Source organism: Melitaea cinxia, chromosome 15, assembly GCF_905220565.1.
Source record: "Melitaea cinxia chromosome 15, ilMelCinx1.1, whole genome shotgun sequence".
Lineage (NCBI taxonomy): Eukaryota > Metazoa > Arthropoda > Insecta > Lepidoptera > Nymphalidae > Melitaea > Melitaea cinxia.
In genome coordinates, this window is record NC_059408.1 from 3856201 (window position 1) to 3864757 (window position 8557).

Consider the following 8557-nt stretch of genomic DNA (forward strand, 5'->3'; position numbering starts at 1 on the left):
TTATGTGTAGGATAAACTTTATCCACAACGAGTGAAACTGGCCCTAAGTTATTTACTTGCTTATTCATTTGAGTTAACCAGTAGGTACTTAGTCAGTAAAATATATACAAACATAGTTATAAGCATTAATAACAATAAAAGACATTGTATCAACTAGAACAAACGAAGCGAACATTAAATATGTATAAAGAGCTTAAACGATAAAACCGAGGAGAATAAAAACCAACGAAATAAATTCAGCGTGAATGTAAACGTACAATGGCGTCTTGACTCGCGCGCCATTAAACCGACGATTAAAAGACCGTTCAAATGAAATCATTTACCATATTATTTTCATTCCGTCTCGATGTCCGCAAACTCCATTTTGTCACCTAAACAACGAACGGCAATTTTTTAAATGCGGCTCGATCGAAATAAATTATGTAGCAAACGGGGACGGCACAACAGACAAACAAGAAATAAAACGGATGAGTCGACTCGCGACCCGCCAGAGAGAGACAGAGGCATCGGCTCCTCCCAAACCCTCCACCGTTTCACTTCAAGACGGCCCCGAGAGCTAAGCTTTCGTTTTATTGTCACTTACACCTCGCCAAAGATTTGTTTACTGTTGAAAATCTTCTTCTTCTAATCCTAGTTAGTTTGTCTCGATTTTCGTAAGGTTCAAAATGTTATGATTTTTGTAATCGAACGTTTTACGAATGAAGCGAGATGTATTATAAATCAGAATTGTGATTTGTAAGAAGCGTATTTAGATTGTCTTAGTTTAATTTGTTAATATTGTTGTTTTCTTGTAATATGTTGTTTGGTATTTTTTGTCGTATTAGTTATTTTATTTGTTTTTTTTTTTGCTTATTAGCAAATGACCTAAGAATAAAATAAATACATAAAGTTGCATGCTTTTAAACAAACAAACAAAACACCTCATTAATTTTTTTTACATATTATTTTTCCATATAAAAAAAAATTGACCAAGTGTGAATGATTATACGTTACTTTTAATAAATGTTACTTTAAAAATAAAAGCTCAAGGAACACGATTCTTGTGTCCTTTAATTTTAAACATTTTATTGGTCATTGTCTATATAGCACCAGCTATGGCACATGGTGATATGTAAGGTACATTCTTTCATAACTTTTTTGCAATAAAGAATTAATAATATTTAGATAAAAAGTATAATTTAATACCTAATTGTATTCTGTCAACAATCAACGAAGGAAACTGGTTACCCGAACGCACCGTCAGATGTCTGATGAGATATCGACAATTTATATAAATTAATTAACGATAAATCAATTGTTAGTGATACAACCACAACTTTAGGATCTCGAAACTATTACTCGAAGTTATTTAAAGTCACATTATCTTGGTGTAGTAGGTAAAGGTAAGGTGTACTACAATTTACACTTGAAAAATGCACCCTTACTTGACCAAACAAGAGACTGGAAAAAAATATGTCTTATTTAAGTAGGTAAAGATTATAAAAAGAGTATCTTATTGTACTATCTTCTAATCTATGAATCAATATCCATACACATTCACATAATTTTTTTAGTCTGACCTTAATTTAAAAGCTCTAATACATAGTATAATAAATCGAAGAACTTTATTAAAATCCAGAAATCAAACTACTAATGGTGATATGTATGATTTTTATTTGTATCTTTTTGATTTTGATATTAAATTACTCTTAGGTAATACGCCTACATGGTGCTGTTACAAATTATTAGAGAGGTATTTTAGTATCATCTATATTCTATAGTCTATACTAATAGATGGAGAGCCGGTTTTTTTCTTCGGTTATACTGCGAAAACTTAATATGGCGATTGAGCCGATCGAAATAATACTTATACCATAAGATGCAACGTGTTTCGGAGAAGGTTTTAGTATATGAGATGTTGGTGATTACCTACTTATCGTGTACAAAAATAATATAAATGGCAAAACAATGTTTGCCGGGTCAGCTAGTTTTCAATAAATTAAACGCGCTGTTATGTTAAAAGTACAAATGTTTGTTTAACCTTTCAAACTTTTTGAATAATCTCCGTCCCTTTGAGCACTTTGATTCTACAGGACTAACCTTGATTGTTATTAAACTCCCGATATTTTGGCGACAACGCAGGTGCCATGGAAGCGGTTGATTTTTTTTTTAAATTTTAAATACGATAAAGTTGCAAGTATGTCTCTGTACCTATATTTATGTAATTCAATAGCCTGTAATAACAGTAGAACGGCTCTCCTGGTTCTTTTTCTTAATTATTATATTAGAGTTAGAAAATTGCTAAACTGAACTTACACGTGTTGGCAAATCTGCTGCGATTTGTCGGATTTGAAAAGAGTGTTATTTTGTTTTTAGTTATATGATGTTTTTATTTTATATCACTCTACATATTACGACAAGTTAAAAAAATCCAAAGTAAGCTACATAGCATAGCTACTTACTTTTGTCCTTTATTTACAAAGTTTTTCAATAAAATGAAAATAAAAAATTATATATTTTTTGTAGTAGGGTCCAGCAACAACGCCGGTGTAACTGGAGTTGGTAAAGCGGTCACGAGCGCCATTAGAAGTTAGTTTTTACCGCAGATAATGCAATACTGCTAATTGGATAGGTTAACTGAACTGGGAATTCGGAATCAATAAGGTGTGGTATTAAATGAACCGTATACAAAATGGAATTTTATTAAGTAAGTTTTCGGTTTGAAGACTCTACCTACATTATTCTACTATCTTTTTTATGACGTAAAATGCAATAGTACATAGCTACCAAGGATTGTAGATCAGTGTGTTATGTTAAAATTGGGTATTTAAAAATCAATTGTGATAGGGCCATATTAGACCTATACTTACATATAGAGTCCTAATCTTTCTATTTTTTGATCACATAAAGCGTATTTTTACGTATAAATTATAAATGTGGAAGGTTCTTAGTATAGTTCGTTTTTTAATATAGAATATAATATTAAATATAGAGTAAGTATCAAGTTTCGGCAAGGACTATCAAAATAGGAGAGAGGATAATGAATTTCTAATTTTTAAATAAAGCCCGCAAGTGGAAGAAAGATCTTAAGTAAAAACAAACCATATAAACCATAATAATTACTCTACACTATTTTTTATATTTTCTAGGTCGGCAAACAAGCGTACAGCGCACTTGATGGTAAGCGATTACCATAGCCTATAGACGCCTCTGCAACACTAAAAGTATCGCAAGTGCTTTGGCGACCATACCCCAATTCCCCCCAGGAGCTCTGGTCACTCTACTCACTAACAGGAAAACAAGACTGCTTGTAAATAGTATTATTTAGCTGTGATCTTCTATAAGGTCGAGGTACCAGTCGGGCTGCTCCATATTTTGAGCAGGAAATTTTCTGCTGTGCACTATCTCAGTCAAAACTCTATCTCTACATTACGTAGGGGTCGTCATGTCATAGCTACATTTTTTTCTTTATTCTAGGGCATTTTTTGTCTCATTGAAAATACATACTCGTATTGATTTGTAAACAGAACTAGTTAGAACAGAAATAGTTTTATTGTTAGATTATTTTTATAATATTATAACAGTAATTAAGTTTGTAGATACCTAATAGTGTCCGAAATTATTGTTTAGGGAATGCATCGTTTTTTATATAGTAGCTTGGTAGCGAAACACTTTCAAACGATCAAGTTTATTTCAAAATACGTATGTAGCATTACATTTATAAAATAATTAAGAATTAATTAATCAAATAATTCGGTTTGCCATGATTTTTTTTTTAAATTTTAATAAACAAAAATAATATTTTATGTTAATCCTAATATTTAAATAAATTTTAGTAATGAAATTATTATTTGAACAATTATTAACATCAACAGAAGTGGCGTCTGTAATTTAACTTGAAAGAAAAGTTGACGTCAATTTGATTTATATCGAAGGAACGGATCGGGTAACATCAAAATTAAGTTTCAGAACTGATCAGAGAACAAGTACAAATTTGATTATCGTCGCCGCGTCCCGCTCTGTAATCCGACCGGCCGGTCACTTAATTTATCTCGTTCGCATTCGCTCGCAATCTTTTTCGGTGTCCCGAGCACGTTAAAAGTATTTTCAAACGTATAAATAATTTACGAAACGAGGACATAAAGTTTGCCTAGCGACCCCCGCATGCAAATCGAGTTGAAAGAAAGAAGTGTCCGCGGCCGCGTCGTCGTCTCGTTTCTCCGCTCTACATTCGTATACAGGGGAGAAAGAGAAGGAGAACGTCGTAGAGCACGTTTGGAACGCGAGCGAGCGAGACGGAGTACGTAGTTGCGTTCCGCTAAGTGAATCAGTGCCCGCGTTCGCTATTAAATCAGGGCGCGGGAGCGGGGGTGGCGCGTGCTAAAATGTTCTTTACGGCGGGTGGGGTTATGTTTGGCGAGGGCGGTTTCTGAACGATTACTCGCAGTCGGTATTCGCGGCGAGTGCGGTGTCGCCAGTCGCCAGTCGCCGGTCGCCAGTCGCTCGGCGCGCGAGTGTTGACGTGTTTCTGAACGCACGGTGACGATGTCAGCGCGGTGACCGCGCTTGTTCGCACGCGGTAAGGCGGGAAAAGTTCCCGCCCACAACGCAACAAAATATTTTCAGACGCTAATAAGGTAAGTTGGATATTTTATTAACGAATATTTATTGTATTATATTTTTATTAATTTTTGACTTTTGGTAAAAAGGGTAATAAATTTGGGTACGAAAATGTTGTTAGAATATTTTTTTTTCAAAATAATAATAATATAATAAAATTTTAATACAGAAGTGACAACTTTAATTTTTTTTATGATAAAGTTTTACAGTTAGCTAATATTTTTTTTAAACATTAATTGCCAATATCATGTACCAACCTATCTATGTATAAATTATAAAAATACAATATACATAATTATACGCATATTTTATTTAAAAGCGTCCTAGAGCACCTTTTTTTTTAGAAGATATATATTTGCAACATTTTATTAAAAATTGTCTTCTTAATAAACATATTTTTAACACCATTTCTAAGACCGTATCCGATAGAGTATAGATTGTATGACAGCGTAGCCGCGGCGTAGCTGTCTCGCGTAGACGCGGCTCTCATTCAGTATTACAGTATTTATTCTTCTTAACTTAGATCGGTTTTTTACCAACAGATTATGTTACTTTTATTATAGACAAACGGTCTTTGGCAAAATTTAATATGAATTTTTGGTTTAAAATTTATTACAAACGATTCTTGTACACTACGTATATTATGTAAATTGTCATAATATAATAATTTCATAAGCCTCTATAACGATTAAGACAAAAATTCTAACTGATGAAAAGTTCATTATTCGCATGCTTAAAATAAATGAACTTTACGTAAAATTAGGATAAATTAGATAAAAGATGTCGCATGTAAGGCCCCAGTAAAGCTCAGTTTTCTAAAGACGGCTTGACAGTCTAAGATCTTAATGTTTTTTTCTTCGAACTCATCCATGCATTGTTAAAATTATTTCTTTTAACTTCTAATTAATATTATAACCTAGCGAAGAAGTTTCCAGTTTATTGATTTTATTTTTTAATGTACTAAAGATGACGTTATATAATTATTAACAATTAAAGAGTTGAGTTAAGATCGTATCGGGTTCGGATATCCTTCTATTACTGATTTTAAAAGCAAAAAATAATTGAAATGATTATTTGTTCTTTATGATTATCTCAACTGTTTAGTTAATCACTAGTGTTCACCCAATGGTCGAAATTCGACCATAATTAATTTAAATTATAAGTTTACATGTACCTATATATTAGTTATTTGTTTGACATTCAGTAACGACAAACAATGTTAATCTATATTATATGTTATGTATATATATATATATATATATATATGTATATATATAATATAATCTATTCTTAATCTGACCGACGCGTGTTTGTCAAATATATGGTAGTGTGTGTAATGTTTTTTACGATTTAATGTCTTATTAAGCATAATTAAAAAAAAATATATTAGCATTCTGCACTCCTTATCTATATAAATTATAAGTGTGCGAAATTTCATACTTGACCACCCACGCAATTTTCGTATAAAGGGGTAGAAAGTTTTTGCTTCACGTATTAATTGGGTACGGAACCTTAAAAATTAGTTAAAGGACGACAAAAATACATACAAATTTTATATATTTATTTTTATATATTTTAATAACTAATTACAAGTCTTATGAAAGTATTTTTATATTTTACGTTAGTAAATATATTTAAAATGCTCGTAAAATAAGTCACAAGTTCGTGTAGACCTTGATGTATATTTTTTAAATTTATTTGTTGATTAACTTCTGCTATAATAGTTTTTGAAGTAAAATTTCTTTACGCACGCTTGACCAAGTCAAGGAGTAAGCTGGTGAATGAGTGACGAGAGCGTTATGAATAGTGTGATCAGGCGAGGCGAACAGAAGTAGAGAGGGAGATATTATTATATTTAGTAAAGATACAAAGTTTTAGTTTTTGTTTTCATTTTAGTTTTTATTTTAGTTTAGTGACAGCGTGGTGGATTAGGCTCTTATCCTTCTCCTACATGGGTAAATAGGCCTATACCCAGTAGTGTGATATTACAGGATGAAGCGTAGAAAGGTTTACTTCAGTCGTGTGGTCTAAAGCACACTCGTTTGTTTTACTTTTTTTTTCTGACAATACACATTACTTTTTGTACGAATTTGTATTTTTGTGTTACCCACACATTAGGAAATTCTAAACATTTTTTAATATCATATCAAAAATCGATCGTTCCAGCAAGGATCACTATAGACGGCGCCACGGTCGCTTAGACCAAATATAAAATCATCATATCAAAAATTTCGATCTAGCGGATACATCGTTCCATATCTTAATTGGCTAGAGCACCGACACGGTCAGTCGGAGATGCAGGTTCGATCCCCGCTGGAACGGTCGATTTTTGATATGATATTAAAAAATATACATTACATAAAGAAATGACTCTAAAAAAAGAATAATATCCAATTATTTATATAATTTTATCTGGCTGGCGAAGCGTATGTTAATAATTGAGAAAAACTATCATAATCTATAAATTTTATTATACAAAATACTGTGAGTCCATAGTGCTAATGTGTTGTTAAGCGCTAAACTCGAGATCGGCTGAATTATTCCTAGTCCGATTTTTTTAACAAAATTTTATTACACTTTGTACAAAAGTTCGTAAAGAATCAAACTTAAGAAAGTGGCGTAGGAAATTGGACAATTTCAAAAAATATAACGATTGTTGCGTGCGTATAACACTTCGCACTACATAAATATCGTTCGTTGTACATGTACCTATATAAAAATATTATGTAATTTTTTTTAAATATAATTTATAAATTTGAAAATAACTTTATTATTATTATGACATCAAATTCTTTAGTAAATCTTCGAACATTAAACAACAAATATTACTATGCCGTGTCCTTATAACCAAAGGTTGTTGGTTATCTGAAAGCAATTTTCTGCGTGACCTTCTAGCGATAAGACTATCTTTCGCTGTAGCAAGTTTTTTCCTTTGAAAACATTAATTAATTCATTCAGCCCATAACATCCCAATGCTGGGCATATACTTCATTCTGTGTGTAGGAGAAAGGCAAAAAGGTAAACCTTAAAAATAGAAAATATATGACATGATAAATATATTATGCTGTCGAATATTTTCAGTATCGAACACATCAGAATCAATCAGTCGCGTAATACAATAAAGGCCAATAAAATGCCGCCAGCAATAAGCTCAATTACAGTGGACATATTGAAATGCAATTGCAGGCGCCCGTCACAATTACGATGGCGCTATGCGATGTACATACACAAATATTAGCAATTTTGCATATATTCTTGTTCGTAGATACATTCTTCGTGCTATGTAACTGAAAGTGTAGAGTAGAACGAATAAGAATCGGTACAATATACGGTTTTAGTAATGAAAACAAAAGAGTATCGTATTATAGTCTTTTGGTAAATTGAAATATAAGTAATTTTAGATAACGCCTTGATTAGATAATATTATTGGCAAATATAAAATGTAAGTCCTAATCACGTCTTTTATGAATGAAATGCTGGTAGGAATTATTAATAATGTAGGTTTGTATCAACAACAACAAGAAAAAACACAAGAAAAACTTGTTTTCATTAAATATATACGGCTTATATGAAAGACATGAAAAGTTTTGTTTATCTATTGCTTTATTTGTTAATAAAAAAAGTCACAAAAATATTATCACAAAGATTTAACACCAATTATGCATGTTTATAACATATGCTTTTGATTCACACACCAAAAGCATTTAAATGAAAATTATTAATTAAATTAAGTTATGGTAAAATATATTATTTTGGTCGTTACTTTATTACAGTATCGATAGTGCTCCTGCAAAAGTACTAGTGGCAACAACATGGTTTTTAGAAGCTCTACGGAGACTACGAGAGCGCTACGAAGAGCGTAAAAATGTGTGGAAATGGTACACATTTAGATTCCTCTGTTTCACGTGCATTGAGAATGGATATGTTTACAAATTTCACGTCATTTATAGCGTTTTTT